The 27820-nt window shown below is 48.7% G+C and overlaps 1 long non-coding RNA gene across 1 annotated transcript; it reads left to right on the top strand.

The window, feature by feature from the left end:
• Positions 1 to 1404: 1404 nt before the first annotated feature.
• On the top strand, positions 1405 to 3363 carry LOC123064881 (uncharacterized). Its single transcript, XR_006430836.1, has 5 exons — positions 1405 to 1671; positions 1837 to 2243; positions 2343 to 2586; positions 2696 to 2799; positions 3045 to 3363. It is a non-coding gene; the product is annotated as an uncharacterized lncRNA (long non-coding RNA).
• Positions 3364 to 27820: the final 24457 nt, after the last annotated feature.

The following is a 27820-nucleotide window of genomic DNA, read 5'->3' as shown; positions in this document are numbered from 1 at the left end:
CGCAAAACTGTTTCATCATGAATATTTTTTGCAAATCGATGAACTTTTCTCTTTGAATTTGATGATTTTTTTGACAAATTTGATGAACGTTTTTTTAAATCCGATGAACTTTTTTACGAATTCGTTGAACTTTTTCCAAATTCGATGAACTTTTTTAGAATTTGATGAAATTCTTTTTGAATTCCGTGAACTTTTTTCACATTCGATGAACTATTTTTCGAATTCAATGAACTTTTTCTGAATTCAATGAACTTTTTTTCGAATTCAATGAACTTTTGATTGAATTCGATGAACCTTTTCAAATTTGATAAACTGTTTTACATTTTGATGAACTTTTTTGAAAGGACAAGAGTACATACTGTAGCAAAACGGTTTGTTTTTTCCAAAAAAAATCAGTACACACTGTAGCATTTTTTGAGCGAAGGAAAAAAAGTGATCGAGCGGGAGCCGAGCATCGAGCGGTAGCTATCGAGCGAGCGGCCAGCTACCGACCGAGCGGCGACAGCAGCGAGCGTTGCTCGGCCAGGCCCATGCAAGCGACGCAGCGGGCGCCGTGATCGCTAACCAGCGCTAAAGGCGCCGAGGAGGAGGTCTCGTTCGCTGCTTCGTTTTTTGGTAGCTTTTTTCATAATTTTTCTTTTGTTCGAGCACTATTTTTTCCTTTTTTTGAGTGGTTCTCTGTTTCGTTTTTTTTTCGTTTTCGTTCTTTCCTTTTTAGTTTTTTTGATTTTATTTTCCTTTTTGCACATTTTCTTTTTACCATTTGGTAAATTAAAAATCGTAATATATGGTGAACATCTTTAAATACACGCTAAACATTTCTTAGTACCTGGTGAGCATTTTTCAAATACACATCGAATTTTGTATTTTAGGACACGATGTACACTTCTTAATTATATGAAGACCATTTTTTAATACACATTGAATATTTTTATAATATATGATGAACTTTTTCAAATATACATTGAACTTTTTAAAAATACATACAGAAAAAATTATACATGTATCTTAAATTCTTAAATATGTTTATAAATATCTAGCTCCTAAATAACAGTAACCCTTTTTATGAAAATCGACTAAAAAGTCAAAGAGAAAAAAATGAAAACCGCTCGCGGGCCAACCCATTTGCCCTGGCTTCAGGAGGAGCCTACACCCATATCATCCAATAGGAGTTCAACGGAAGTCAGGCCACGAGGCCACCCCTTGGTCTCGGCCGGCCACCCCGCCTATGGGCCTCCAAGATGAAGGACCCGACTTGCTGTCCAAGGCAAGCCTACCTGGAGATCACAGAGACCCTTCAAACCGCCTTAGCGATTTGGATTCTATAAAACCTAGGCATCGTCGAGTGGGGCGTTTTAGAGGCCGAGCTACCTGACTCCCATTATCTGGGCCGAAGGTTGTTACATTGTGATGGGTGCTGCTCATTTTTCCAGTCCTTATACGAAGTTGGAATACATCGGTGCCATGGGCTGGGGTGCTACCTTTGTACATGGGCCTCCCCCATGGGTGCGTGATGCGGGGACATGATGTGCCTCCTGGGCTAATGTTACAGATCGATTTGCATTTACCTCGTTAGAGTTAGACCTGTCATCACCTTCTTCCTGGCGCACTGGACATGGGACGGGGCCCCATGGATGGGATGGAGTTCTTCTTCGAAGATGACGATTCAGGGTAATCTTCTGACATATCTTGCAATTTTTGTTCTATTCTGGTATTGGGAATCGATTGGGTGTGTGCGGGGTGTTTGTTCTGGTAGGTTTTTGAAATCTGAGTCGTCTCCTAAAAATTAGATCTAACTCGGTGTTCGTCTGGATTGGGTTGCACTTTCATTCCTAGGTCGGATGCAGGGTCTATCTTACAGGGGGGAGTGGCTGCAGTGGAATTGGCTGTTGCTTCTATTCATGGGGCTCGCACAGGCTATGGAGATTAGATTTCTTCCCATGCAAACAGTGGAGGAATGGAGTCCGGAGAGAACGGAGGAGGACGGCACCCAGAAGAGACAATCATGACAGAGGAGATTATCGATTCATACATCTGTGGTAGCGAGGTGGTAGCCGATTCAATGTCCCCTGAAAATATGAGCGGCCAAAGAAGATGAGATGCAGAGGGAGTGGTCGTCTCAAAATCACAGGGCTCCTGCTGGACACGAAAGGAAGTTTACTTGTGATCTAATCTATTATTTTGTGACTCTGTATAATGGTAGCACATAATGGAGTAAACGAGTCTTCATGTGAAATTGACAAGTGATTATGACATGCAAAGCATCAGATATCTTCATTTTTCTGGTTCAGGATCCCATGTGTGATTCAACAATTAATTGGTGTCCATGTTAAAATTTGTAGAATTAGGATCAGTTAGGATGCAGATGAGAGGGAGAACAATCCCAGCAGAGTGCCTCCTGCGCTTGAGGCTTCGATACGTTCTTATGCTGATAACAAGGCAGATACTGTTGTTAATCCAGCTAGCTTCGCTTCCGTCGAAGAAGTATATGAGTTTTACAACTTGTACTCTTTGGGAGACTGACTTTGGTGTCCGGTATGCAAAGAGCCGACTCAATGTCCATGGGATAAAGTGCATGCATGCGCGGTGAGTCAGAGCTAAACTGGTTATTAAGTCCTTGTGCCCCAAGATTCTTTTTTTTCTATTTGCCTGTGTTTCAATGTGCTTATGCGGTCTGGTTCGAGATCATTTGCAGGGTAAACCACTGCAGTCCAATAGCAGATCAAAACGGTGTGGCTGCACTGCTATGATGTGGCTACTGAGATCGGATGATAACGGTTCGTACGGGTGCGAGCATAGGTCAGAAATGATCATGAACTCTGTTAACTGTATGGAGAAGTTACATTGAAAGTCGCATCGACACATGTACACCGGGGACATGGTAAAAGAACAAAGAATGTAAGCACATGCAAAGTTTACAGCATCGTGGCCAGTTTTTTTGGTATCAGTGAAGGAGGTCCCGTTCACAAAATCTGCCATATTGGATATTTTCTGAATTCCTTTATCGGTTGATTATCTGAATATTTGTTCTTATCTGCATGCAGGATTGCGTCGCTGTGGGTCATGATCTTGAAGAGGGTTGCGGCCACTTCGACCCCTTGTTGGCGTTAATCCCACCGAGCCATGCAGCAAGTTATGAATCGAAGCACATGTTCGACGATATTTGACGGCGCTGCGGCAACTGATGGTGCATGCTCTGAAGACGAAGAAGTCACGAACAAGCCTGCCAAAAAAGCCAGGATAGTTTGACCGCCTAGTGTAGATTTTAGAGCAGGATTGGTTAGCCCTGTTTCATATCTTGTGCACGATATACTGGTGTGTGACTTGTCCTAGTAATTGCCTATGTAATTGCGTTTATCACTCTGCGTTTGGATTCATGTGTCTTTAAAACTGTTTGTCGTTTGATTATTCACCACTTGAAAGAGTGGTTAAGGTCGATGCATGGGGCCTCCGGATCCCTTGTTCTGCTTTCTAGGTCCAAGCATGGTGATGGCACTTGTGCCAGCGCTGCTGGATAGACTCTGTCTCCATAGGATACTACTGTTCATTAATTGAGAATACAGTAGCTTGTAATACAGGAAAAGAATACCTGCCTGCGGCTGATCCCAATAAAGACAAACGGATGTGATACCGGCCATCAGGTAGCTCGGCCTCCAAAGAGCATTTCCGAGGCATCGTCCTCCTTTATAAGGCAAGTTGGTCTAGTTGATATATGCACCCTAGATCTCATAATCATCACCTCTATATAGATCTACGAACACCATTATACATGTACACCTCCATCATCAATAAACATGACCAAGAAGAAACCTCCACAGAGAAGGTCTGAACCTGGGTAAACTGTCTGTCCTTGTTTCCCCTCTGAATCTTTGGCTAGTCGCGGTACCCTATTGAGGGGTCTGCCGTATTTGATATCGACAGTGGCGCAACATGCTTGGGTAGCGCTAGTCAGAGCTAAGGTCCAGATGGGATCTACCTTCAACCGCAACATCTGGATGTCGGGCTGGATCTTCATGTTTAGGACTCTCACCTCCGTCGTCGATTGGTAGGACAAGTTGGCCTCGTCCCTCCTCTTGCTTATGGTCAGGTTAAAATCTTTGGAAACCTATAGTTTGTCATCGACCAATGCGGCAAATCTCGGCTTCATGATTTGGCACCGCGTCGGGCCTGGGAGCAACGATCTTCATGAGCCCACCCACCTACCAATTCGTCACCAATGTGGTGTTCGTCCACCAGATCTTGGAGGGGGTAGCGTCTGACATGGACGAAAGCTCCAACAACTGCACAGACGCGACCTGAGAGGAGACTTAAACAATAGCCTACAAGGTGGACACCCACAACTATGTCAAAAATACCGGCAACAAGAACTCAAAAGCACTGCGACACTTGCAACAAGCGCTTTTGACCACAGGTCGAGAGTCGAGACCGGGAATAAAAATAAGATCCATTGACACTAGCACTCATGACATATTTTTATAGAAGAAGTCCATTCCAATGAGGCATCAGAAAATTGTTCCCAACGAGATTCGAACTCTGGGCGCTGGGTTCAACACTGTGACCCGTTGACACTAGACTACTGCCTAGTTCTGTCGAGCGCGGGAATCAAACCAGGCCTGGCTCCAACACACCCGGAGGAATTAATCACGTCCATCGGAAATGCAACCAAAGCAGCACGAAGAAGACCGAAAGAGCATAACTAATCGCATCTCCTACAAATCAACATCCCATCGGTACTAATAATTCAAGTCTTAAATTGTGCAACATTCAACCAGGAAATAGAAGGCCCCTTAATTAAGCTAATCTACTACTCCCTCCATTCTAAAATAGATGACCCAACTTTATACTAAATTTAGTACAAAGTTGAATCATCTATTTTGCAACGGAGGAAGTAGTAGTGTGGATATAGATAGCTGGCCGGAGCTAGATGGATCGGCGGCGAGTTCTCTCCATGCCCCTGCGTGCGTGCGTCAGTCGTACACGGGACCTGTCTTGCAGCCGGCGAGGAAGACGTCGGTGAGGACGGTCTTGGACTGCAGCGCCGCCTTGAGAATCGCCAAACCCTGCACATCAAATCAATGGTTAATGCGCGATCAACAATCGTGCAGTGCGGGCCACCGGCCAAGTGAGAGAGATGATATTGGTAATTTGTTATGCGCCACAATGGCCACTCACCTCCTTGTAGCCGATCCGCACGGTCTTCTCCTGGAGCGCGCTGAGGCCCCTGACGGCGAAGGTGTTGAGCAGGGTGATGCTGGAGACGGCGGACATGGGGGTCACGGTGAGGTTGTCCATCACCGTGTACGTCACCACGCCCTGCACGAACCCTTTCGCCCCTCCGGTGGCGACGGAGGACGCCGCCAGCCCAGAGCCGCCGGAATCGGGCCGCACGCACTGGATTGCGTCCGCCATCTGGTTGCCACATCTCGGGCACTTGGTGCCTCTCACTTCCGTCACGTAGCCGGGGCTGTGGCAATAGCCGCACCTGAAGAAAGCCGGCGACGGGTTGGGCAGGCGGAGGAGGGACAGGGAGATGTTGGGGGCCGCCGCCGGCGAGGGCACGGCGGGGCGTAGGAGCGCGTCGATGTTCAACAGCTCGTGCTCTTCGTGCGTTCGCACGTCCTGCATGCCAGCGCGTTGCCGTTGTACTCTTATCTCTTTTTTTTTAAGAGTAAAGCCAAGTTTTATATTCCTCAAAGACCAGAGTGTGGGGTACAATCAGAGTTTCGGATCATGAGGTTAGCCAAACAGACATGATGCCCCTGACTTAAAGAGAGGAAGAACTTGACTGTACTATGTGCTTCACCATTGACAAAAGTAAAAGTACAATTAAAATTAACTGCTTTAAGACTAAGTTCACTAATGATAGCACCAAAGCAACCTCGAGAGCCGTTCGTGATGTCTAAAGTAACTTGCTTGGAGTCCGATGTGTAGAGGAATAGGATGCAACCACTGGTGGAAAAAAGGCCTTTGGTCGCGGTTCGCAACTGCCATTAGTCGCGGTTGCGCAACCGCGACCAAATAAGCGCGACTAAAGCCCCCCACCTTTAGTCGCGGCTGCTTAAGAACCGCGACTAACGGCCCGTCCACGTGGGCGCCAGGCGGCCGTCGGGGCGGAGAACCTTTAGTCGCGGTTCTTCTGGCCAACCGCGACTAAAGGCCGCCACAGGTTTAGGGTTAATTATCAAATTTTACCGTTTTTGTTAATTATCAAATTTTACCGTTTTTTTTGTTAATTAACTAGTTAAAAAATTCTCTCCCTCCCTCTCTCTCTCTCTCTCTGCTCTCTCTCTCTCTCTCTCTGCTCTCTGCTCTCTCTCTCTCTGCTCTCTCTCTCTCTCTCGATCATCGCTCTGGAGAGCAGTTGAGGGCGGCGAGGCCGGCGGCCCGAGGATGGATTGGGGGGCGGCGTTGAGGGCGGCGAGGCCGGCCGCCGGCGTTGAGGGCAGCGAGGCGGCGCGGTGGGCGAGGGAGGCCGGCGGGCGGCGTACTAGGGCGAAAGGGGGCGACGGGCGCCGTACGTGGGCGAGAGGGGGCGGCGGGCGACGGCGGGCGGCGTCGAGGGCGCGGGCGACGGCGGGCGGCGTCGAGGGCGAGGTCGACGGCGGGCGGCGTCGAGGGCGAGGGCGGCAGGCCTTCGGCGCGGCAGAGAACGAGCAGAGAAATGGAGGCGATGGGTCGGGCGGTTGTATTTATAGCCCCCCCCTTTAGTCGCGGTTGGGGAGGCGAGCCGCGACTAAAGGGCCTTTAGTCGCGGTTGGGGAGGCGACCCGCAACTAAAGGGAAACCTTTAGTCGCGGTTGGGGAGGCGACCCGCGACTAAAGGGTAACCTTTAGTCGCGGTTGGGGAGGCGACCCGCGACTAAAGGACTTTTTTGGCGGGTTTTTCGTTCCCGCGCGCAACCACCTTTAGTCGCGGTTGGGCAGGCCAACCGCGACTAAAGAAAAAAAAACTAATTCAATTCAAAATTCTAAAAATACAAATAATATATCAAAAAATTAAGAAAAATAAAACTAATTCAATTCAATATGTTAAAAATACAAATAATATATCAAAAAATTCAGAAAAATAAAACTAATTCAATTCAATTCAATATGTTAAAAATACAAATAATATATCAAAAAATTCAGAAAAATAGGGGAGGGGCTTTAGTTGCGGTTGGCCTGGCAAACCGTGACTAAAGGTGCCCGAAGGCCTTTAGTCGCGGTTGTCCTGGCCAACCGCGACTAAAGACCCTCACGTGCGCCAGCTGGCCACCGAGCGCCCTGGGCCCAGGCCTTTGGTCGCGGTTCACCTCCAGAACCGCGACTAAAGGTCCCATTAGTCGCGGTTCCTACAGCTTCGCGACTTATGGGGCTGGACGGAAGCCTGTTTTTCCACCAGTGAACTCTCAATGTATTGATAGGTGCATATGCACAAGTATATATAGTACATAGGGCAAGTCATATCCTCAACTATACACAAGGAGGAGCCTTGGAGTACAAGAATACATGTGCTAAATACATATCTCAACACCCCCCGCAGTCGAAGCGACACCGTTGCTGACGCAGAGACTGGACCGGAATTCCTCGAAGGACGTCGTGGGCAAACCTTTGGTCATGATGTCGGCAAATTGTTGGGAGGTGGGAACGTGCAGAACACGGACATGGCCAAGAGCCACCTGATCCCGAACAAAATGGATATCAAGCTCAATGTGCTTGGTGCGACGATGATGAACCGGGTTGGCGGAGAGGTAGACGGCGGAGACGTTGTCGCAGTAGACGACCGTGGCCTTCTCAACAGGACACGAGAGCTCGTGAAGAAGCTGACGAAGCCAGGAGCACTCAGCAACAACGTTAGCCACAGCGCGGTACTCAGCCTCGGCGCTAGACCGCGAGACGGTGGGCTGCCGCTTGGACGACCACGACACCAAGGATGGTCCAAGGAATATGCAGTAACCCGAAGTAGAACGACGGATGTCCGGGCAACCAGCCCAGTCGGCGTCGGAGTAGGCGACTAGATCAGTGGCAATGGAGGCGCGCAGAGTAAGACCAAGATCCATAGCACCGCGGATGTAGCGGAGAATCCGCTTAACGGCAGTCCAGTGAACATCTCGAGGAGCATGCATATGCAGGCAGACCTGCTGAACCGCGTACTGAAGCTCCGGCCGAGTGAGAGTGAGGTACTGGAGAGCACCAACAATGGACCGGTAGAAGCCAACATCTGGAGCAGGAGTACCATCGGTAGAAGAGAGCTTGGCCTTCGTGTCGACAGGAGTGGCGGCCGGTTTGCAGTTAAGCATACCAGCACGGTCAAGGAGCTCATGAGCGTACTTCCGTTGATGAAGGAAGAAACCATCAGGACGACGCACCACCTCAACACCGAGGAAGTAGTGCAACGGACCCAAGTCCTTGATGGCAAACTCAGCACGGAGACGATCAGTAAGCCGGCGAAGGAGCTCAGAAGTGCATGCCGTCAGGATGATGTCGTCAACATAGAGCAGCAAGTACGCCGTGTCGGTGCCCTGGTGATAAACAAACAGCGAAGCATCAGAGCGTGTAGAGCGGAAGCCGAGTTGGTGAAGAAACGCTGCGATGCGCTGGTACCAGGCACGAGGAGCCTGCTTGAGCCCATACAATGAGCGTGAGAGCAGACACACATGATCAGGACACGCCGGGTCAACAAACCCCGTGGGCTGCTGACAGAAGACCTGCTCCTCAAGATGATCATGCAGAAAGGCGTTGGAGACATCCATCTAATGAACTGACCAGGCACGAGAGACCGCTAACTGTAAAGCAGTGCGAATCGTCCCGGGCTTAACAACCGGGGCGAAAGTATCGATGAAGTCCACACCGGCGCGTTGCCGGAAACCATGAACAACCCAACTCGCCTTGTAGCGATCCAGAGTGCCGTCGGGACGAAGCTTGTGTTTGAAGACCCACTTCCCGGTGATCACGTTAGCGTGCCGGGGACGGGGAACAAGCTGCCAAGTCCGGTTCCGCTGCAAAGCGTCGAACTCCTCCTGCATGGCGGCCATCCAGAGAGGGTCGCGGAGAGCGGCCCGAACCGAGGACGGCAGCAGGGAAGGAGCGGACGTCGAGGTGGTGCAGAGGTAGTCATCCACATAGCGGGAACTCAGGCGAAAAACCCCGGTGCGCGAGCGGGTGACGGGCCCAGCCGTCGGAACAGCCGCGGGTGGCGGTGAGGCCGTGGCCTCCACGGCGTCCACGGGAGAGGCAGTGGCCTCGATGTCATTAACGGGAGAGGCGGACCGAGCGGGAGTCGAGGCCGCGGCGTCGGGGAAGCCACCCGACGGGGCGGGCGAGGCGAGCGACTGAGGCGGGGTCGAAGCCGCGCCCGTAGAGGCCGCACCAGGGGAGGCGGCGCCAGGAGAGGCCAACCCAGCCGGCGGCCCAACATGCGGCCCAGCATGCATGACGGGGGGTCGGGGCGATGTAGGCGGCGTCGACGGGGCTCCAGGCGACGAGGGCGCTAAGCCGGAGGAGGGAGCCGCGGAGGGCCCCGATCCGGAGGAGGGAGCCGCGGGCGGGGGTGCCGGAGCACCCAAGGCCGGCAGCTGGCGGCGGCGCGGAGGAGAGCCCGCCGCGGGAGGGGAAGACGGCACCACCTGTTCCTGAGCAAAGGGAAACACAAGCTCATCAAAGTACACGTGTCGTGACGTGATGACACGGTGAGACACAGGGTCGTAGCAGCGATAACCCTTAGTGTTGGCCGGGTAACCAAGGAAGACACATGGAACGGAACGAGGAGCTAGTTTATGAGCGGTGGTGGCGGTGGTGTTGGGGTAGCAACGGCAACCGAAAATACAGAGACCATCATAGGAGGGAGGAGTGCCATATAAGAGATGGTGAGGCGCATAGTTCCAGCGCGTACGGCATGGCCAGAGATTGAGGAGGAGGGTGGCAGTGGCGAGGGCATCGGGCCAAAACCGAGAAGGCATGTAGGCATGAAAAAGAAGGGTGCGCACACACTCATTGAGGCTGCGTAGGATGCGCTCGGCACGGCCATTCTGCTGGGAGGTGTATGGGCACGTGAGACGAAACACGGTGCCGTGGGTGGAAAGGAGATGGCGGATGGTGAGATTGTCGAATTCTTTCCCGTTGTCGGTCTGAAGTGCGAGTATGGGTCGCCCGAACTGTGTGGAGACATAAGCATAGAATGCAATGAGAGTAGCGGCAACATCGGATTTCCTACGAAGAGGAAATGTCCACACAAAGTGAGAGTAATCATCCAGTATAACGAGATAATAAAGATAACCAGAATTACTGGGTACTGGAGATGTCCATACATCGCTATGAATTAACTCAAACGGAAAAGATGCAACTGTGGAAGAGGAGCTAAAAGGAAGGCGAACATGTTTGCCTAACCGGCAGGCTTCACGTGAGTGAGCGGCCGTTTTATTACATGAAATAGAAAATCCTCTCATTATTTGACGAAGTGAAGAAGTGCTAGGATGCCCGAGACGAGCATGCCAAAGATCGACGTCGGCGGAAAAAGCTCGAGGACCACCCGGAGATGATGACGACTGAACTGGGTAGAGGTCGCCGGGACTGTCACAAGGTGAAGAACCATCCTGGTGCGAGCGTCCTTAACAGAAAAGCCAACTTCGTCAAATTCCACAGTTACGAAATTATCACGAGAAAGATTGCGAACAGAAACTAAGTTCTGAATGAGATGGGGAGAAACAATGACATTATTAAGAGAGAGAGAGAGAGAGGTCGAGAGTTAGAAGAAAAAGGTGCAGAACCAACATGAGAGATAGGAAGACCAAGACCGTTGCCGATGATGATGCGGGAGGGAGTGGAAGTGGGATGAACAGAGGAGAGGTTACTCGGATGAGCGGACATATGAGCGGTGGCACCGGAGTCCATGATCCAGTCGCCACCACCACCGGAGTAGGGTGGCCGCTGCTGCAGTGCCGTTAGAAGTGCCGGGTCGTAGTAGGGGGCGCCGTACGCGCCGGGGGCGTCGTACGCGCCGTAGGAGGGCGCGGCAGGGGGAGCGCCGTGGGTGCCGTTGGCGCCGAAAGGCGTGGCCAGAAGCGCCTGGTGGGTGCTCGGGCGGGGGCCGAGGATGCCCGGGGCGGGGGGCCACGGCACAGGCATGATGTATGCATGCACGACCCCGGTCAAGGGGTTGTAACCACCGGCCCAGGGTGGCGGGGGCTGCTGCTGAGGAGCCTGACCGCCGCCGCCGCCACCTTTGCCTCCGCCTTGGCGGTTGCCGCCGTTGCCACCGTTGCGAGGTGGTTGGGGCGGCTGCGACACCGGCGCAGGGTGCGGGACAGCCGGAGGACGAGGCGCCGAGGGTGGTGTAGAGGCGCCGATGGAGAGGCCGGCGGCGAGCGCGGTGTGGACGGCGCGGGTGCGTAGGTGCTTCATCCGCCGCTCCTCAAGACGAAGATAGGCCACCGCCCGCTCGTAAGTGGGGTTGGCCATGAGGGTTAGGTTGGAGGCGGCGTTGCCGAAGTCCTCGTTGAGGCCTGCGGTGAGCGTCGAGAGGAGAAGCTCGTCGCCCACCTTGAACCCGACGTCATTGAGCTCGTCGGAGAGGGTCTTGAGCCGGAGACAAAAGGCGTCGATGGTGGAGTCGTTCTGGTGACACCCAAAAAATTCCTGCTGCAAAAAAACAATCCGTTGAAGCTTGTTGTCAGTGAAGAAGCCATTGATCTTGGTCCACACCGTGTAGGCATCGTCCCCATCGCGAACGACAGTGTGGAAGATGTCCGGAGAAACGGTGAGGAAGAACCACCGGATAAGGGTGGCGTCGATGGCGAGCTAGTTGGCGTCGTGGGCGCCGGCAAAGAAATTGGCGAGATCGTCCACATGATCACGAAGATTGTACTCACGGAAGAGGAGGTTGAAGTAGGTTTTCCAGGCATAGTAGTTTGCGGAGGCGTGGGAGAGGATGATGGGAACGTGATCAGAGAGGTGGATGTTGCGGATGTCGGCGGCTTGGGGCTCATCGGGCTCGGACCCGTAAGAGGAGTCGAACGGGTTGCTAGGGGGTGCGCTGGAGTAGGAGGAGGTGCCGAGGGCCGACATGGCAGAGGGAGGGGGGTGGCGGCGCGAGATGGGATCGGGGAGGGTTTAGGGTTTGCGAGAGGGAGGCGGCTCGGAGGGAGCGGCGAGGGGAGGCAAGGAGGGTGGAGGGGTGCGGCGGGCAGGGTGGAGGCGCGGCGGGGTAGGCTTGGGAGGGAGGGAGGGAGGCGGCGCGGCGGTGGGGAGGCGGTGGCGCGGAACGGCGGGTGCGACGACGGCCTGGGAAGGCGATGGCGGCGCGGCTAGGGCTGGGGATCGAGGGTTAGGCTGATACCATATAGAGGAATAGGATGCAACTCTCAATGTATTGATAGGTGCATATGCACAAGTATATATACTACATAGGGCAAGTCATATCCTCAACTATACACAAGGAGGAGACTTGGAGTACAAGAATACATATGCTAAATACATATCTCAACATGATGAAATTCTGCACATGGAGATCTTGGGCTACCGAGAGCGCCTCCTAGCACGCAATAGCCTCTAGGGCTGCCGGATCATCAACTCCTGCTATGACCAATGCCAAGCTGCCAATAGTTTCAATTTGTCTCGACATACCGCTGCTGCTGAGCCTCCTCTTCCGCGGAATAGTAGCACTCTGGATCGAAGCAGGACGTTTCTCCTTAATCATACCGAGCTCTTATATATATGATCCTGTTGATGAACGCGTTATGTGTGGGTCACCTGGGGACTTTGGAAAACACCCTCATGGATGGCCTTGCGGCGGCCGGACCAGATAGACCATAGCGTGGCCGAGAGGAGCACAAAAAGATTATGCAGTAATATATCCATAAGCGTGAAACCACGGTTTGGCACTAGGCTTGGTAGTGGTCATCATTTTATGTGCCAAATCTTCGTCAACTAGAGCCCATGTACATCTTGACATGGTGCACTCAATCAGGGAGTGTCGCCAAGAGTCGGGCGTCCCACAGAGCCCGCACAAGTTAGAATCAAACATGTGCCTACGAGCTTTGACATCCTCAGTTGGTAAGAGTGTTTTGAGAGCCTCCATAAAAACATATGGATCTTTGTTGGCACTTGTGTCTTCCACAATGATATCCAGGGGGTCTTGCCGTTTCCCTTGCTGGATGATCGTGCCGTACCATTCAACCATGCTTCGCTTCTTTGTTTGTGCCTGGCATAACACATCGTATGTAGATTTAACCAAAAAGTTACCATGCTTTTTGAAGTTCCAGATCAGAAAGTCTGGAATATTACATGGGCACAGAGGGATCCCCTGTTGGAAATATGCGCTAGAGGCAATAATAAATTAGTTATTATTATATTTCCTTGTTCATGATAATCGTTTATTATCCATGCTATAATTGTATTGGAAGGAAACTCAAATACATGTGTGGGTACATAGACAACACCATGTCCCTAGTGAGCCTCTAGTTGACTAGCTCGTTGATCAACAGATGGTCACGGTTTCCTGACCATGGACATTGGATGTCATTGATAACGGGATCACATCATTAGGAGAATGATGTGATGGACAAGACCCAATCCTAAGCCTAGCACAAAGATCGTAGTTCGTATGCTAAAGCTTTTCTAATGTCAAGTATCATTTCCTTAGACAATGAGATTGTGCAACTCCCGGATACCGTAGGAATGCTTTGGGTGTACCAAACGTCACAACGTAACTGGGTGGCTATAAAGGTGCACTACAGGTATCTCCGAAAGTGTCCGTTGGGTTGGCACGAATCGAGACTGGGATTTGTCACTCCGGTTAACGGAGAGGTATCTCTAGGCCCACTCGGTAGGACATCATCATAATGTGCACAATGTGACCAAGGGGTTGATCACGGGATGATGTGTTACGGAACGAGTAAAGAGACTTGCCGGTAACGAGATTGAACAAGGTATCGGGATACCGACGATCGAATCTCGGGCAAGTACAATACCGTTAGACAAAGGGAATTGTATACGGGATCGATTGAGTCCTTGACATCGTGGTTCATCCGATGAGATCATCGTGGAACATGTGGGAGCCAACATGGGTATCCAGATCCCGCTGTTGGTTATTGACCGGAGAACGTCTCGGTCATGTCTGCATGGTTCCCGAACCCGTAGGGTCTACACACTTAAGGTTCGATGACGCTAGGGTTATAAAGGAAGTTTGTATGTGGTTACCGAATGTTGTTCGGAGTCCCGGATGAGATCCCGGACGTCACGAGGAGTTCTGGAATGGTCCGGAGGTAAAGATTTGTACATGGGAAGTCCTGTTTTGGTCACCGGGAAATTTTCGGGTTTTATCGGTAACGTACCGGGACCACCGGGAGGGTCCCGGGGGTCCACCGGCCCCGGAGGGCTGCATGGGCCAAGTGTGGGAGGGGACCAGCCCCAGGTGGGCTGGTGCTCCCCCCCCCCCCACAAGGGCCCAAGGCGCCTAGGGTTGGGGGACGGGCGCACCCACCTAACTTGGGGGGCAAGTTTCCCCTCCCCCCCTTGGCCGCCACCCTAGATGGGATTGGGGGCAGCCGCACCCCTTGGGGTGGAAACCCTAGAGGGGGCGCACCCCCTCCCTCTCCCCTATATATAGTTGAGGTCTAGGGGTTGTCCAAAACATGAGTTTCTCTCCCTCTTGGCGCAGCCCTACCTCTCTTCCTCCTCCTCTCCCGCGGTGCTTAGCGAAGCCCTGCAGGATTGCCACGCTCCTCCATCACCACCACGCCGTTGTGCTGCTGCTGGACGGAGTCTTCCTCAACCTCTCCCTCTCTCCTTGCTGGATCAAGGCGTGGGAGACGTCACCGGGTTGTACGTGTGTTGAACGCGGAGGTGCCGTCCGTTCAGCACTAGGATCTCCGGTGATTTGGATCACGACGAGTATGACTCCTTCAACCCCGTTCTCTTGAACGCTTCCGCTTAGCGATCTACAAGGGTATGTAGATGCACTCTCCTTCCCCTCGTAGCTGGTTTCTCCATAGATAGATCTTGGTGACACGTAGGAAAATTTTGAATTTCTGCTACGTTCCCCAACAGTGGTATCAGAGCTAGGTCTATTGTGTAGATTCTTTGCACGAGTAGAACACAAAGTAGTTGTGGGCGTTGATTTTGTTCAATATGCTTACCGTTACTAGTCCAATCTTGTTTCGACGGTATTGTGGGATGAAGCGGCCCGGACCGACCTTACACATACACTTACGTGAGACAGGTTCCACCGACTGACATGCACTTGGTGCATAAGGTGGCTAGCGGGTGCCAGTCTCTCCCACTTTAGTCGGAACGGATTCGATGAAAAGGGTCCTTATGAAGGGTAAATAGCAATTGGCATATCACGTTGTGGTTTTGCGTAGGTAAGAAACGTTCTTGCTAGAAACCCATAGCAGCCACGTAAAACATGCAAACAACAATTAGAGGATGTCTAACTTGTTTTTGCAGGGTATGCTATGTGATGTGATATGGCCAGGAAGAATGTGATGAATGATATGTGATGTATGAGATTGATCATGTTCTTGTAATAGGAATCACGACTTGCATGTCGATGAGTATGACAACCGGCAGGAGCCATAGGAGTTGTCTTTATTTATTGTATGACATGTGTGTCATTAAACAACGCCATGTAATTACTTTACTTTATTGCTAACCGGTAGCCATATAGTAGAAGTAATAGTTGGCGAGACAACTTCATGAAGACACGATGATGGAGATCATGATGATGGAGATCATGGTGTCATGCCGGTGACGATGATGATCATGGAGCCCCGAAGATGGAGATCAAAAGGAGCAAAATGATATTGGCCATATCATGTCATTATTTGATTGCATGTGATGTTTATCATGTTTATACATCTTATTTGCTTAGAACGACGGTAGTAAATAAGATGATCCCTCATTAAAATTTCAAGAAAGTGTTCCCCCTAACTGTGCACCGTTGCGAAAGTTCGTCGTTTCGAAGCACCACGTGATGATCGGGTGTGATAGATCCTTACGTTCACATACAACGGGTGTAAGCCAGATTTACACACGCGAAACACTTAGGTTAACTTGACGAGCCTAGCATGTACAGACATGGCCTCAGAACACAAGAGATCGAAAGGTCAAGCATGAGTCGTATGGTGGATACGATCAACATGAAGATGTTCACCGATGATGACTAGTCCATCTCACGTGATGATCGGACACGGCCTAGTTGACTCGGATCATGTAATCACTTAGATGACTAGAGGGATGTCTATCTGAGTGGGAGTTCATAAGATGAACTTAATTATCCTGAACATAGTCAAAAACCCTTTGCAAATTATGTCGTAGCTCACGCTTTAGTTCTACTATTTTAGATATGTTCCTAGAGAAAATATAGTTGAAAGTTGATAGTAGCAATTATGCGGACAGTAGAAAGCTTATGTCCTTAATGCACCGCTCAGTGTGCTGAACCCCAAACGTCATCTATGGATGTTGCGAACTTCGGACGTACACGTTTTGATAACTACGTGATAGTTCAGTTAAACGGTTTAGAGTTGAGGCACCAAAGACGTTTTTGGAAACGTCACGAAACATATGAGATGTTTCGAGGGCTGAAATTGGGATTTCAGGCTCGTGCCCACGTCAAGAGGTATAAGACCTCCGATGATTTTCTTAGCCTGCAAACTAAGGGAGAAAAGCTCAATCGTTGAGCTTGTGCTCAGATTGTCTGAGTACAACAATCACTTGAATCGAGTGGGAGTTGATCTTCCAGATGAGATAGTGATGTTTCTCCATAGTCATTGCCACCAAGCTGCTAGAGCTTCGTGATGAACTATAACATATCAGGGATAGATATGATGATCCTTGAGGTATTCGCGATGATTGACACCGTGAAAGTAGAAATCAAGAAGGAGCATCAATTGTTGATGGTTGGTGAAACCACTAGTTTCAAGAAGGGCAAGGGCAAGAAGGGATACTTCATGAAACGGCAAAACAGTTGCTGCTCTAGTGAAAACCCAAGGTTGAACTCAAACCCGAGACTAAGTGCTTCTGTAATGAGGGAACGGACATTGGAGCAGAACCACCCTAGATACTTGGTAGATAAGCAGGCAGGCAAGGTCGACAGAAGTATATTGGATGTACATTATGTTAATGTGTACTTTACTAGTACTCCTAGTAGCACCAGGGTATTAGATACCGGTTCGGTTGCTAAGTGTTAGTAACTCGAAATAAAAGGCTACAGAATAAACAGAGACTAGCTAAAGGTGAGCTAACGATATGTGTTGGAAGTGTTTCCAAGGTTGATGTGATCAAGCATCGCACGCTCCCTCTACCATCGAGATTGGTGCTAAACCTGAATAGTGTTATTTGGTGTTTGCGTTAAGCATAGACATGATTGGATTATGTCTATCGCAATGCGGTTATTCATTTAAGGAGAATAATGGTTACTCTATTTATTTGAATAATACCTTCAATGGTCTTACACCTAAAAGAATGGTTTATTGAATCTCAATCGTAGTGATACACATTTTCATGCCAAAAGATATAAGATAGTAATGATAGTACCACGTACTTGTGGCACTGCCATGTAAGTCATATTGGTATAAAAAGCATGAAGAAGCTCCATGTTGATGGATCTTTGGACTCACTCATTTTTTTTGAAAAGTTTGAGACATGCAAAACCATGTCTATTGGTGTATACGGATGAAGAAACTCCATGCAGATGGAGACTCACTTGATTTTGAATCAATTGAGACATGCAAATCATACCACATGGGCAAGATGACTGAAAGCCTTGTTTTTAGTAAAATGGAACAAGATAGCAACTTGTTGGAAGTAACACACTTTGATGTGTGCAGTCCAATAAGTGCTGAGGCATGCAGTGAATATCGTTATATTCTTACTTCACAGATGATTTGAGTAGATGTTGTATATTTACTTGATGAAACACAAGTCTGAATTATTGAATGGTTCAAGTAATTTCAGAGTGAAGTTGAAGATCATCGTGACAAGAGGATAAAATGTCTATGATATGATCATAGAGATGAGTATCTGAGTTACGAGCTTTGGCACGCAATTAAGACATTGTGGAATTGTTTCACAATTAATACCGCCTGGAACACCATAGTGTGATGGTGTGTCCGAACATCATAGATGCACCCTATTGGATATGGGGCATACCATGATGTCTCTTATCGAATTACCACTATCGTTCATGGGTTAGGCATTAGAGACAACCACACTGACTTTAATAGGGCACCACGTAATTCCGTTGAGACGACGCCATTTGAACTATGGTTTGGAGAAACCTAAGTTGTCGTTTCTTAAAAGTTTGGGGCTGCGACGCTTATGTGGAAAAGTTTCATCGTGATAAGCTCGAACCCAAAATGGATAAATACATCTTCATAGGATACCCAAAATGGTTGGGTATACCTCCTATCTCAGATCCGGAAGCAAAAGTAATTGTTTCTAGAAACGGGTCCTTTCTCGAGGAAAAGTTTCTCTCGAAAGAATTGAGTGGGAGGATGGTGGAGGCTTGATGAGGTTATTGAACCGTCACTTCAACTAGTGTGTAACAGGGCACAGGAAGTTGTTCCTGTGGCTCCTACACCAATTGAAGTAGAAGCTTATGATAGTGATCATGAAGTTTCGGATCAAGTCACTACCGAACCTCGTAGGGTGACAAGGATGCATACTACTTCAGAGTGGTACGCAATCCTGTCTTAGAGGTCATGTTGCTAGACAACAATGAACCTACGAGCTATGGAGAAGCGATGGTGGGCCCGGATTCCGACGAATGGCTCGAGGCCATAAAATCCGAGAAAGGATCCATGACTTTGGAAGAAATACTTGATGGTCGTAAGGCCGTTGGGTACAGATGGATTTTAAAAGGAAGACAGACAATGATGGTAAGAATCACCATTAAGAAAGCTCGACTTGTCGCTAAGATGTTTTCCGACAAGTTCAAGGAGTTGACTACGGTGAGGCTTTCTCACTCGTAGCGATGCTAAGAGTTTGTTGGAAATGGATTAGCAGTTACTGCATTATTTATGAAATCTTGCAGATAGGATGTCAAAAAACATTGTTTCCTCGACGATATCTTTGAGGAAAAGTTGTATGTGATACAACCAGAAGGTTTTGTCAATCCTGAAAAACGCTAACAAGTATGCAAAGCTCCAGCAATCCTTCTAAGTACTGGAGTAAGCACCTCAGAGTTGGAATGTACGCTTTGATGAGATGATCAAAGAATTTTGGTTTTATACAAAGTTTATGAGAAACTTGTGTTTCCAAAGAAGTGAGTGGGAGCACTATAGAATTTCTGATGAGTATATGTTGTTGACATATTGTTGATCAGAAATGATGTAGAATTTCTAGAAAGCATATAGGATCATTTGAAAAGTGTTTTTCAATGAAAAAACCTGGATTAGGCTACTTGAACAATAAGCATCAAGATCTATAAGATAGGTCAAAAAATGTTTAATAATACTTTCAATTGAGCACTTACCTTGACATGATCTTGAAGGTATTCAAGATGGATCAGTCAAAGAAGGAGTTCTTGACTGAGTAGTAAGGTATGAAGTTAAGAGTTAAAGCTCGACCACGGCAAAAGAAAGAGAAAGGACGAAGGTCGTCCCCTATGCTTCAGACATAGGCTCTATAGTATGCTATGTTGTGTGCCGCACCAGAAGTGTGCCTCGCCATGAGTCAGTCAAGGGGTACAAAAATGATCCAGGAATGGATCATTGGACAACGGTTAAAATTGTCCTTGGAGCAAATAAGGACATGTTTCTCAATTATGGAGGTGATAAAGAGTTTGGCGTAAAGGGTTACGTTGATGCAAGCTTTAACACCTATCCAAATAACTCTGAGTAGCAAAGCGGATACGTATAGTGGAGCAACCATTTGGAATAGCTCCAAGTGGAGCGTGGAAGCAATATTTACAATATGACCTAGATATTTGCGAAGTACATACGGATCTGAATGTTGCAGACCCATTGACAGAAACCTCTCTCACAAGCAAAACATGATCAAACCCCTGAACTCATTGAGTCTTAATCACATGATGATATGAACTAGTAAACTCTTTGGATGTTGGTCACATGGCGATGTGACCTATCAGTGTTAATCACATGGCGATGTGAACTAGATTATTGACTCTAGTGCAAGTGGGAGACTGTTTGAAATATGCCCTAGAGGCAATAATAAATTAGTTATTATTATATTTCCTTGTTCATGATAATCGTTTATTATCCATGCTATAATTGTATTGTAAGGAAACTCAAATACATGTGTGGGTACATAGACAACACCATGTCCCTAGTGAGCCTCTAGTTGACTAGCTCGTTGATCAACAGATGGTCACGGTTTCCTGACCATGGACATTCGATGTCGTTGATAACGGGATCACATCATTAGGAGAATGATGTGATGGACAAGACCCAAACATAAGCCTAGCACAAAGATCGTAGTTCGTATGCTAAAGCTTTTCTAATGTCAAGTATCATTTCCTTAGACCATGAGATTGTGCAACTCCCGGATACCGTAGGAATGCTTTGGGTGTACCAAACGTCACAACGTAACTGGGTGGCTATAAAGGTGCACTACAGGTATCTCCGAAAGTGTTTGTTGGGTTGGCACGAATCGAGACTGGGATTTGTCACTCCGGTTAACGGAGAGGTATCTCTGGGCCCACTCGGTAGGACATCATCATAATGTGCACAATGTGACCAAGGGGTTGATCACGGGATGATGTGTTACGGAACGAGTAAAGAGACTTGCCGGTAACGAGATTGAACAAGGTATTGGGATACCGACGATCGAATCTCGGGCAAGTACAATACCGTTAGACAAAGGGAATTGTATACGGGATCGATTGAGTCCTTGACATCGTGGTTCATCCGATGAGATCATCGTGGAACATGTGGGAGCCAACATGGGTATCCAGATCCCGTTGTTGGTTATTGACCGGAGAACGTCTCGGTCATGTCTGCATGGTTCCCGAACCCGTAGGGCCTACACACTTAAGGTTCGATGACGCTAGGGTTATAAAGGAAGTTTGTATGTTGTTACTGAATGTTGTTCGGAGTCCCGGATGAGATCCCGGACGTTGCGAGGAGTTCCGGAATGGTCCGGAGGTGAAGATTTATATATGGGAAGTCCTGTTTTGGTCACCAGAAAAGTTTCGGGTTTTATCGATAACGTACCGGGACCACCGGGAGGGTCCCAGGGGTCCACCGGCCCCGGAGGGCTGCATGGGCCAAGTGTGGGAGGGGACCAGCCCCAGGTGGGCTGGTGCGCCCCCCCCCCCCACAAGGGCCCAAGGCGCCTAGGGTTGGGGGAGGGGGCGCACCCACCTAACTTGGGGGGCAAGTTTCCCCTCTCCCCCCCCCCTTGGCCGCCACCCTAGATGGGATTGGGGGCAGCCGCACCCCTTGGGGTGGAAACCCTAGAGGGGGCGCACCCCCCTCCCTCTCCCCTATATATAGTTGAGGTCTAGGGGCTGCCCAACACATGAGTTTCTCTCCCTCTTGGCGCAGCCCTACCTCTCTTCCTCCTCCTCTCCCGCGGTGCTTAGCGAAGCCCTGCAGGATTGCCATGCTCCTCCATCACCACCACGTCGTTGTGCTGCTGCTGGACGGAGTCTTCCTCAACCTCTCCCTCTCTCCTTGCTGGATCAAGGCGTGGGAGACGTCACCGGGCTGTACGTGTGTTGAACGCGGAGGTGTCGTTCGTTCGGCACTAGGATCTCCGGTGATTTGGATCATGACGAGTACGACTCCTTCAACCCCGTTCTCTTGAACGCTTCCGCTTAGCAATCTACAAGGGTATGTAGATGCACTCTCCTTCCCCTCGTAGCTGGTTTCTCCATAGATAGATCTTGGTGACACGTAGGAAAATTTTGAATTTCTGCTACGTTCCCCAACATCCCCAAGGCCACCCTCACATCCATTGGCAAGAAGACCTCCTCCACTCGCTATTTATCCCAAGCCACTGAAGTTACATCGATGAGCTCCGCAACTAACATGGGCGGGTTAGGGATCCGCCAGCCATAGGGTTGTAGCATCTCATTCCTGGGGAGCCAATTCACTTCCCATATCATAGTTTCTTTGCCGTTTCCAATGCGTCTGATCAGACCATATTTCAAAGTATCTCGGCCTTGAATGATCACTCTCCACACCTGACTTGGAAGTCTCTCTACGAATGCTTGCAAGATAAAAAAATTGGGGTAGTATATACTTTTCAGCAAATGTGCGCTAAGTGACTCTGTGTTTTGTAACAGCCGCCATGCTTGCCTAGCCAACATTGCAAGGTTAAAGAGCTCAAAATGTTTGAACCCTAAGTTGCCCATACCTTTTGGTTGCGCTATAGTTTTCGAGGATACCCAATTAGGTTTGCAATTTTCCTCCTTACTTCCTGACGAGTCCAATTTATGTGATGATTTAGCTGCGTATTTTGTGCCTACATGGTAGACTTTGTGGAATTTTATCATGTTTGCTTACCTCTTTTTGTTGTTTTTCCTCAGGTAATGCCTTTTGGATCAAATAATATATTATGGAAGAAATCTCAGGAAATGGTAGTGAAATCATGTATTTAATGTTGTAGTCACCTAACATAAAAGATTGGAGCAAGAAGGCCAAAGGGGGGGTCGCCACAGTGCCTCCAGAGCGAAATACGGTGCTCCATACGAGTGCACCCCGCTCGTATGGGCCTTCACATGAAGCGCCAGTGCCGCCACCTCGTCTACTACTTGCACCCCATGAAATCGGAAAGAAGAGATCAGACGCGCAGAGACACCAGAAACTCGTCCATAAGGTAGAATTGTAGCCTCCGGTGATCATCCGGTGGAGGGATTGGCAAGGAGGAGGTCGCCATCTTCACCACCAAGCATGAGGGGATCACATCATCACCATTGTCATCATCATCATCTCCACTGTCATCATCATCCACATCCATCTCACTGTAACATCAGGAACCCTAGTGGATCGTCTTGTGTGTTACATTTGAGATTCATTCATATTCACTATCACTGTCATCATGATGTTTGTTGTCTCCATATGTGAGCAGACCACTAGTTCTCGGGAATATGGATGAACCTTGGTATGTATAGGATCTGAATCGTTATATTAGATATGAGATCCTCTCTTGAAAGCTTAGTTTAATAAACTTTGTGAATGTTGTGGAGGGACCCATGATACGTCTCCGGCGTATTTATAATTTTTCATGCTATTATCATACCACTTTTACATATTTTGGGCACTAATTTATATTATTTCTATTTGGACTAACCTATTAACTGAGTGCCAAAGGCCACTTCCTGTTTTCTATCATTTTGGGGTTTTTAGGTGAAATATTCATGGAGCCGGAATGACCTAAAAAAATCGTGGATTTTTTGTGGAATATATCTGAATTATCAGCGCATCAATCAATGCAAGGAAACTAATATCGGGGAAAAATTGTGTTAATTTCAGCCCGATTTGAGTTGCGGAACTCTGGCTATAAAAGAAATGGTGCTCAGCCGCAAAAACAGGATAAACCCTAGAGAAAAAGAAGAGGAGAGGTCCAATCTCGGAGGGTCTCCCGCCCCTTGGGGCCCATGGAGGCCAAGGACCAGAGGGAGCCCCCCCCTCTCGGTGGCGCCAGAACACTGCCGGGGGAACCATTGTGACGGCAATTATCTCCAACAACACCGTCGTTTTCATGAACACCTCCATCACCTTCCCACATCTATAATCAGTGGTCCACTCTTCCGCAACCCGATGTACGCCCTACTTGAACATGGTGTTTTATGCTATATATATATATAGTATTATCCAATGATTTTCTACACATCTATTATGTTTGAGTACATTCCTTTTGTCTTATGGGTTGATTGGTGATCATGATTTGTTTGAGTTGCATGCTTTATTTTGGTGTTGTCATATGGTTCCCTCCGTGTTGAGCAAGCGTGTGGGATCATCGCTGTAGTGTGTAACAATATATTAATGATTCGCTTATAGTGGGTTGCGGTAGGGGGGAGGGGAGGCATAAATCTAAACCCGAGTTCGTGAGTTGTTGTGTATGGGATCAAAGGAGACTTTTTACCTAATGCTATGGTTGGGTATATCCAACAAAGACTGTTGGGGAGCGTTGCAGAAAATGAAAATTTTCCTACGGTTTCACCAAGATCCATCTATGAGTTCATCTAAGCAACGAGTGATAGGAGAGAGATTGCATCTACATACCACTTGTAGATCGCGTGCGGAAGCGTTCAAGGGAACAGGGATGATGGAGTCGTACTCGCCGTGATCCAAATCACCGGTGACCAAGTGCCGAACGGACAGCACCTCCGCGTTCAACACATGTATGGAGCGGATGACGTCTCCTCCTTCTTGATCCAGCAAGGGGGAAGGAGAGGTTGATGAAGATCCAGCAGCACGACGGCGTGGTGGTGGATGCAGTAGAACTCCACCACGGCTTCGCCAAGCTATTGCGGGAGGAGGAAGAGGTGTAGCAGGGGGAGGGAGGCGCCAAGACACAGGGTGCGGCTTCCCTCCCTCCCCCTCCTTTATATAGGCCCCCGGGGGGGCGCCGGCCCTGGGAGATCCAATCTCCCAAGGGGGGCGGCGGCCACGGGGGTGGAGTGCCCCCCAAGGCATGTGGGGCGCGCCCCCCACCTAGGGTTTCCAACCCTAGGCGCAGGGGGGCCCCAGGGGGGGCGTACCAGCCCACTAGGGGCTGGTTCCCCTCCCTCTTCAGCCCACGGGGCCCTCCGGGATAGGTGGCCCCACCCGATGGACCCCCGGGACCCTTCCGATGGTCCCGGTACAATATCGGGTGACCCCGAAACTTTCCCGATGGCCGAAACAACACTTCCTATATATAATTCTTTACCTCCGGACCATTCCGGAACTCCTCATGACGTCCGGGATCTCATCCGGGACTCCGAACAACATTCGGTTTGCTGCATACTCATATTCATACAACCCTAGCGTCACCGAACCTTAAGTGTGTAGACCCTACGGGTTCGGGAGACATGCAGACATGACCGAGACGGCTCTCCGGTCAATAACCAACAGCGGGATCTGGATACCATGTTGGCTCCCACATACTCCTCAATGATCTCATCGGATGAACCACGATGTCGAGTATTCAAGCAACCCCGTATACTATTCCCTTTGTCAAACGGTACGTTACTTGCCCGAGACTCGATCGTCAGTATCCCAATACCTCGTTCAGTCTCGTTACCGGCAAGTCACTTTACTCGTACCGTAATGCATGATCCCGTGACCAAACACTTTGTCACTTTGAGCTCATTATGATGATGCATTACCGAGTGGGCCCAGAGATACCTCTCCGTTATACGGAGTGACAAATCCCAGTCTCGATCTGTGTCAACCCAACAGACACTTTCGGAGATACCTGTAGTGCACCTTTATAGTCACCCAGTTACGTTGTGACGTTTGGTACACCCAAAGCACTCCTACGGTATCCGGGAGTTACACGATCTCATGGTCTAAGGAAGGGATACTTGACATTGGAAAAGCTCTAGCAAAACGAACTACACGATCTTGTGCTATGCTTAGGATTAGGTCTTGTCCATCACATCATTCTCCCAATGATGTGATCACGTTATCAACGACATCCAATGTCCATAGTCAGGAAACCATGACTATCTGTTGACCAATGAGCTAGTCAACTAGAGGCTTACTAGGGACGTATTGTGGTGTATGTATTCACACGTGTATCACGATTTCCGGATAATAAAATTATAGCATGGATAAAAGACAATTATCATGAACAAGGAAATATAATAATAATCCTTTTATTATTGCCTCTAGGGTATATTTCCAACAGTCTCCCACTTGCACTAGAGTCAATAATCTAGTTACATTGTGATGAATTGAACACCCATAGAGTTCTGGTGTTGATCATGTTTTGCTCGCGAAAGAGGTTTAGTCAACGGATCTGCGACATTCAGATCCATATGTACTTTGCAAATATCTATGTCTCCATCTTGAACATTTTCACGGATGGAGTTGAAATGACGCTTGATGTGCCTGGTCTTCTTGTGAAACCTGGGCTCCTTGGCAAGGGCAATAGCTCCAGTGTTGTCACAAAAGAGTTTGATCGGCCCCGACGCATTGGGTATGACTCCTAGGTCGGTGATGAACTCCTTCACCCAAATTGCTTCATGCGCTGCCTCCGAGGCTGCCATGTACTCCGCTTCACATGTAGATCCCGCCACGACGCTCTGCTTGCAGCTGCACCAGCTTACTGCCCCACCATTCAACATATACACATATCCGGTTTGTGACCTAGAGTCATCCAGATCTGTCTCGAAGCTAGCGTCGACGTAACCCTTTACGACGAGCTCTTCGTCACCTCCATAAACGAGAAACATGTCCTTTGTCCTTTTCAGGTACTTCAGGATATTCTTGACCGCTGTCCAGTGTTCCTTGCCGGGATTACTTTGGTACCTTCCTACCAAACTTACGGCAAGGTTTACATCAGGTCTGGTACATAGCATGGGCATACATAATAGATCCTATGGCTGAGGCATAGGGGATGACGCTCATCTCTTCTTTATCTTTTGTCGTGGTCTGGCATTGAGCCGAGCTCAATCTCACACCTTGCAATACAGGCAAGAACCCTTTCTTGGACTGATCCATTTTGAACTTCTTCAAAATCTTATCAAGGTATGTGCTTTGTGAAAGACCTATGAGGCGTCTCGATCTATCCCTATAGATTTTGATGCCTAATATGTAAGCAGCTTCTCCAAGGTCCTTCATTGAAAAACACTTATTCAAGTAGGCCTTAATGCTGTCCAAGAATTCTATATCATTTCCCATAAAAAGTATGTCATCTACATATAATATGAGAAATGCTACAAAGCTCCCACTCACTTTCTTGTAAACGCAGGCTTCTCCATAAGTCTGCATAAACCCAAATGCTTTGATCATCTCATCAAAGTGGATGTTCCAACTCCGAGATGCTTGCACCAGCCCATAAATGGATCGCTGGAGCTTGCATACTTTGTTAGCATTCTTAGGATCGACAAAACCTTCCAGCTGCATCATATACAGCTCTTCCTTAAGATAACCGTTAAGGAATGCCGTTTTGACGTCCATCTGCCATATCTCATAATCATAGTATGCGGCAAGTGCTAACATGATTCGGACGGACTTAAGCTTCGCGACGGGAGAGAAAGTCTCATCATAGTCAATACCTTTAACTTGCCGATAACCCTTAGCGACAAGTCGAGCTTTATAGATGGTGACATTACCATCCGCGTCCGTCTTCTTCTTAAAGATCCATTTGTTTTTTATCGCTCGTTGTTCATCGGGCAAGTCAGTCAAAGTCCATACTTTGTTTTCATACATGGATTCTATCTCGGATTGCATGGCTTCTAGCCATTTGTTGGAATCTGGGCCCGCCATTGCTTCTTCATAGTTCGAAGGTTCACCGTTGTCTAACAACATGATTTCCAGGACAGGGTTGCCATACCACTCTGGTGTGGAATGTGTCCTTGTGGACCTACGAAGTTCAGTAGCAACTTGATCCGAAGTACCTTGATCATCATCATTAATTTCCTCTCCAGACGGTGTAGGCACCACAGGAACATTTTCCTGAGCTGCACTACTTTCCGGTTCAAGAGGTAGTACTTCATCGAGTTCTACTTTCCTCCCACTTACTCCTTTCGAGAGAAACTCCTTTTCCAGAAAGGATCCGTTCTTGGCAACAAAGATCTTGCCTTCGGATCTAAGTAGAAGGTATACCCAATGGTTTCCTTAGGGTATCCTATGAAGACGCATTTTTCCGACTTGGGTTCGAGCTTTTAGGTTGAAGTTTCTTGACATAAGCATCGCATCCCCAAACTTTTAGAAACGACAGCTTA

This window comes from Triticum aestivum, chromosome 3B (assembly GCF_018294505.1).
Source record: "Triticum aestivum cultivar Chinese Spring chromosome 3B, IWGSC CS RefSeq v2.1, whole genome shotgun sequence".
NCBI lineage: Eukaryota > Viridiplantae > Streptophyta > Magnoliopsida > Poales > Poaceae > Triticum > Triticum aestivum.
The sequence above is the reverse complement of the archived record's forward strand: the minus strand, read 5'-3'. Positions and strand labels throughout refer to the sequence as shown.